This window comes from Nomascus leucogenys, chromosome 19 (genome assembly GCF_006542625.1).
Source record: "Nomascus leucogenys isolate Asia chromosome 19, Asia_NLE_v1, whole genome shotgun sequence".
Taxonomy (NCBI): Eukaryota; Metazoa; Chordata; class Mammalia; order Primates; family Hylobatidae; genus Nomascus; species Nomascus leucogenys.
In genome coordinates, this window is record NC_044399.1 from 61,357,644 (window position 1) to 61,363,970 (window position 6,327).

Sequence of the window (6,327 nt, forward strand, 5' to 3'; positions counted from 1 at the left end):
AATGGAGCTGCCAGGCCCAGCCTGGGATCTGTGGACACAGGAGAGAGAACTGCTGGGAACAGATCCCCAGCCAGTCCTGTTTCTACAGGGTAGGGGGTGCCTCTGAGGCCCACAGCGGGGACAGGGGTCACACCTGGCTGTAGTGGCAGGATGGGGCTCCCTCCCACCAGCCTGCAGATGGGGTGCCTGTGATTAGGAGAGGGTGATAGAGGAGCGGAGGAGCTAGGTGTGGGGCTGTGGTGTTTTTCAGCTGGGAGTGTGGGGGGCACAGGGCCCCGCATAGCGGTGCGGGAGGGTGTCAGTGTGTAGAGGTAAGTATGAGGAGCAGGTGGCTGGAGGGGGAGGATAGGGAGGATGAGGGGCAGAGCTGGCCCTTGGGGAAGGGCCGCTGGTGTCCTTCATGCATGCTTCTTTGTGGCTAGTGGTGTGTCATCCCCTTTTACAGATGAGAAAACTGAGGACCAAGAGGCTATAGGACCAGGGTGTGCTGTACAGCTGGTAAAGGCAGAGCAGGGACTCAGTGCCGCTTGTCTGGCTCCATGGCCAGTGCTGTTTGTATGGTGCACACACTTCTGGAGATCCCGGGGGCTCAAGGCAGCCTCCGGAACTGGAATTAGATCCAAGAGGGGAAAGAGAGTCATAGGATTTTTAGAACCAGAAGGGACTCTGCAGTCACCCAGTCCAGCCTGGTCACCACTGAGGGGAAACAGGCCCAGAGGTGGGAGGTGGGGAGCCTCAGGCCACACAGCAAGCACAGTGAAGACACGAACTCTGCCCCTGCCCAGAGTGGGACGTGTAGGATCCCCGCAACTGCTCCCCAAGACAGCCCAGGATGGCATCACTGAGGTCTCTTTCAGCCAAGGCTATCACTGTGGGGCAGGGAGTTCTTCTGAAGGGCTGACTCACCACCTGGGGACACAGTTGCCACAAAGCCACCTGTGCCAAGGCCCCACTGGCCCCAAGGGCTCCAGGAACAGGAGCCTGATTCCCAGCCACCTAGCCTGAGTCACCAACAACTCACATTTGTGTGTTTTTCTCTCAGCCCCACACTCTCAAAGCTGGGTGGGAACTCCGAGCCGGCACACAGCGGAGTTGATCGTGGGCTGAATAATCCAGAGCGAGGAGTTGGACAGGACCAGGAGTGATGAAATCCGGAGGGGGACCTGGAGTCAGCAATTAGGAGGGTCCCGCCTTCCCCAGGTGCATATAAAGGTCTCTGGGGTTGAAGGCAGCCACAGCACGCTCTCAGCCTTCCTGAGCACCTTCCCTTCTTTTAGCCAACTGCTCGCTCGCTCACCTCCCTCCTCGGCACCATGAGCACCTGCAGCCACCAGTTCACCTCCTCCAGCTCCATGAAGCGCTCCTGCGGCATCGGGGGCAGCATCAGGGGCGGCTCCAGCCGCATCTCCTCTGTCCTGGTCAGAGGGTCCTGCTGTGCCCCCAGCACCTACAGGGGAGCCTGTCTGTCTCCTCCTCCCACTTCTCCTCTGGGGGAAGCTACAGGCTGGGGGGCGGCTATGGCGGTGGCTTCAGCAGCAGCAGCAGCTTTGGTAGTAGCTTCAGGGCAGGATATGGTGGTGGCCTTGGTGCTGGCTTCAGTGGTGGCTTCGGTGGTGGCTTCGGTGGTGGCTTGGGTGGTGGCTTTGCTGATGGTGATGGGCTTCTGCTGGGCAGTAAGAAGGTAACCATGCAGAACCTCAACGACAGCCTGGCCTCCTTCCTGGACAAGGTGCATGCTCTGGAGGAGGCCAACGCTGACCTGGAGGTGAAGATCTGTGACTGGTACCAGAGGCAGCGGCCTGCTGAGATCAAAGACTACAGTCCCTACTTCAAGACCATCGAGGATCTGAGGAACGAGGTGGGTGAATGGGCAGCAGAAGGTGCCATTCCAGCTAGCTCCTTCTGGGAACAATACATGCCCCAGGCCACTGACACCTGAAGATTTCTCTATAGGACAGAGTCCACCCCAGATCCCTTCTTTTGAGGTCTTGGATGCCCTAACAGCTGATCAGCGAGAGGATGCTCTCTCTTCCCCAGCCTGCTCATCCCCTTCTGATCTCAAATCCTCAGATCAAGTGAGATCAGTCATTCCTGTCCTTATATTTTACAGAGGAAGCAGTTGAAGCTTCAAGAGGTGCTGTGACCAGCTGCAGGTCACATGGCAAATTAATGGCAGAGCCAAGGCTGCGGCCCTTGTGTCCTACCTTCCGGCACAGGGGAGGAGTGAGGCTCTAACGGGACCAGGCAAGACATCCAAACCGCTCATTAGCTCACTAGTCTGGGCTGTGGCTGCCACCGCCCGTAAGCCTTGGTACAGGCTGGTCCCTCCCCACAGCCAGGAAGGCATGGAGAGCCTGCAGAGACAATCAGTGTGGCCCCTTGATGTGCCCTGCACAAAGGGAGCCTGGCAGGCTTGTGCCCTGACTCCAGCCCCCTCCTCCCTGCTCCCACATCACCTGGGAGCCCTCCCTTCGGGAGTCTGCTGGGCTCTAATGCCTTGCATGGATTAGGGAAATTCAGTGATGAGGTGGGGAACTCCAATCAGGCTCAGGGGCCGATATATCTTCTTATTCTTCCCCTGAGTCCTCTTTTCTAATCCCTTGTGTCAGTTGGGTTTTATCTCTTGAGAAAGTTCCGTTTGAAGTCCCATGGCCCGTGAGCTTGAAAAGGAATGTGCATCTCTGCAGAGGACTGGCAGGGCTGGCTGATGCAGAGAGAAGAGAGGCCAGATCAGGAAGGAGGGCTAGGGAGCCTCAGATTATTCTCCTCACTTGGAGGTGGGGAACTTGAAGCCCCAAGACCCATTAGGTTTTGCAGCAAGTCAGTGGCAGAATTGCGACCAGAACTCCTGGGCTTTTGACTCTAAGCCTGGGGCTGCATCTACCCCCTCTGTTGACCATGAGTTAGCAAAGTCTTAGGACAGGCCTGGGGCATCTGTTTTCCTTTAGGTTGCTATGGTCAAGTTTTGTGGGGGGAAAGGGGAATTCAGGCAAGAACATGAAGCAAGAGCTTAATGTAGGTTACAGTGAAGTCCAGCTTGTGAAGTCCATTTGACAAATTACCTGTGCCCTTTCCATCCTGCAGATCCTCACGGCCACAGTGGACAATGCCAACATCCTTCTGCAGATTGACAATGCCCATCTGGCCGCGGATGACTTCCGCACCAAGCGAGTTTGCAGTGGTGGGCCAGAACATCCAGTGTCCCTAAAGTAGGGCATTTTTGGAGCAGTGTTTCCCAAATAGAACTAGCCAGTGCCAGAATAGCTGCATGCAAACTCCCTGGGGTGCTTATAAAAGAATAAGACTCTTGGGCCCCACCCTTGGAGTTTTGATTCAGCTATTTATAGCAGGTTACCTGGGTGATTCTGGTCCACAGCCAGGTTTCAGAACCGCTGCTTTAGGGAGAGGCACTTTCCACTTCCCCAACTGCCCTTGAAGTACAGGAGGGAATCATAGTTGGAGGACTTACGCATTATTTGTTGGCTGAAGCTAGAAGCGCAACCCCTTCCTGAATTCTGCAGCAAGATGAACTGCCTTATCCCCAGGCCCCAGGCCCCAGGAATGTTCATATCTGAGCAATCAATGGGCACTGTGTTCAACCACGCCATTTTCAAGACTGGCTCCTTAAACCACCCACAAGGCACCAGCTGTGGGAGAAGCTGCAGGGAGAAGAGAACAAAGCCCTCACTGTGGTCAGGATGGGTGTCTCATTCCTTTTCTCTGGGGTCGTTCCAGGTATGAGACAGAGTTGAACCTGCGCATGAGTGTGGGGGCCAACATCAATGGCATGCACCGGGTGCTGGGGTGCTGGACGAACTGACCCTGGCCAGAGCTGACCTGGAGATGCAGATTGAGAGCCTGAAGGAGGAGCTGGCCTAACTGAAGAAGAACCATGAGGAGGTGAGAACTATATGGAAAAGCCAGCTTAAAAGAAGCGCAGGGAGACTGAGTACAGTGGTGCATGCCCATAGTCCCAGCTACTTGGGAGGCTGAGATGGGAGGATCACTTGAACACAGGAGTTTGAGTCCAGCCTGGGCAACAAGTCTAGACCCTGTCAAAAAAAAAAACAGAGAGAGAGAGAGAGAAGGGAGAGTCCTCTGCAGGTCACCAGGAGCTCCCCAGCCAGTCCCGTTGGCCCCGAGAGCATCCCAGCCCCCTCGTGTCCAGGATGGCCACACAGCCCTTCTGACGTTTGTGCACCCGACCCAGCATCCCAGCCCCCTCGTGTCTGGTCCCATTGGCACTGAGAGCGTCCCAGCCCCCTCGTGTCCGGGATGGCCGCACAGCCCTTCTGACATTTGTGTACCCGTCCCCACGTTAAATGCCTCTCTGCCTGAATACAGACATGTTTTTGTTTCCCCAAACTGATGCTGTCAGGTTGCAGCCAGAGGCCAAATCCATAGGATGCAAGTAACAGAACGTCCAACAAAGAGCAGCTCGAACTGTACAGACAGCTACTTCCCGGATGAAATGTCTGGAGGTAGCTGCTCCAGGCCACCCGCTCCCCATTCTGTTGTCTCTGGCTTTCTGCCCCACTGTGTCAGCACGCTGGCTCTTCCTCCTGGAGCTCGCTGCCTCGTGAGTGCAAAAAGGCTGCCACAGCTCCAGGGAGCACATGCTCACAGGGCAGCATTCAAAGCCAGGAGTGGGGCAAGTGGGCAGGATGACAAACGGATGACATCTTTGTGTGTCCTTCTCTCTTCATCACAGAGGGGCATCTTCCCCAGATGCCCTTGCAGACGTTGCCTTATACCTCACAGGCCTGGCTCACACATCCCCTGCTCTCACATGGGGAAACACAGTCACCCAGGCTCCAGCTGGGCATGACTCCTCCCTGGGGTGGATGGGAGCCCTGCAGCTGACCCGCAGAGCTGAGAAAGATGTGAGTGCTCATGGCTGCAGACATTGAAATTTGCCATCGCTGGGACACAGCAATGACTGACAGATGTGCCCCGACATAACCAGGACATAACCCAGACATAACCCAGACATAACCAGGACCTAAGCTGGACATAACCGGGACCTAACTAGGACCTAATCCGGACCTAACCAGGACCTAACCAGGACATAACCGGGACCTAACCAGGACCTAACCCGGACACAACCGGGACCTAACCCGGACCTAACTTGGACCTAACCGGGATCTAACCGGGACATAACCCAGACATAACCAAGACCTAACCGGTACAGAACCGGGACATAACTGGTACCTAACCCAGACATAACCCAGACGTAACCGGGACGTAACTGGGACCTAACCCTGACATAACCTGGACGTAACCAGGACCTAACCCGGACCTAACCCAGACATAACCCGGACCTAACCGGGACCTAACCAGGACCTAACTGGGACCTAACCCGGACCTAACCAGGACGTAATCGGGACCTAACCCAGACATAACCTGAACATAACCAGGCCCTAACCCGGACATAACCGGAACATAACTGGGACATAACCTATACATAACCGGGACGTAAACCGGACATAACTGGGATATAACTGGGACCTGCTGGGCATGGGAGGCGGGAACAGCTCGGGCCCAAGAACCAACAGTGCGACACAAGTAGCAGAAAGGTGTCCAGAGACCTGTGTGGGGCGGCCGGGACAGTGTCCAGAGAGCTACGTGAGGTGGCTGGGACATTGCAGGGAGGTGGGTAGGTGGGGTGCAGGCTCGAGCCCTGGTGCTGGTCCAGTGAGGCAGGTGGGCCTCAGATGGGGACCTGGCCCCCTACAGTGTCTGTTCCCATCTAGTTTTAAGGTCCGCCTCTGCCTCCTCAGTCTGTGGTCTGGGTAGACCGAAGTCTGTCAGTCACAGCTTCACACCCCCCAGCTGCAGGGGCTCGGCAGCCTGAGGAGCCCATTCAGAGAGGACTCAGGACTTTGCTCAGAGCTTCATAAAACTCTATTTTTCCTGTCGACATTGAACCCCTTAACTCCCCACTTAAAGCTGAGGCTACTGGAACTCCTGTCCCTGAATGCAGCCCTGCCTGAAGCTGGGGCATGTCAGGAACCCTACAGGGTGTGGGCTGCTGCCAGAATCCAGCCCTGCCTGAAGCCAGGGCGTGTCAGGAACCCCACAGAGTACGGGGTGCTACCTGAATCCAGCCCTGCCTGAAGCTGGGGCATGTCTGGAACCCCACGGGGTGTGAGCTGCTGCCTGAATCCAGCCCTGCCTGAAGCCAGGGCGTGTGGGGAACCCCACGGGGTACAGACTGCTTTGAGTTTGCATTTCTGCCACCTTCAAGGGAAAGAGCCCAAGCTAATCCCGGCTGCTTGTCCCTGGTCTCTCCTCCTTCCCACAGCCTGGTCGCACACCAGGCTGGGC

At 56.3% G+C, this 6,327-nt stretch overlaps 1 pseudogene; it reads left to right on the forward strand.

The window, feature by feature from the left end:
* Positions 1–1,313: 1,313 nt before the first annotated feature.
* Positions 1,314–6,117, forward strand: LOC100600684 (annotated as a pseudogene).
* The last annotated feature ends 210 nt before the right edge of the window (positions 6,118–6,327 follow it).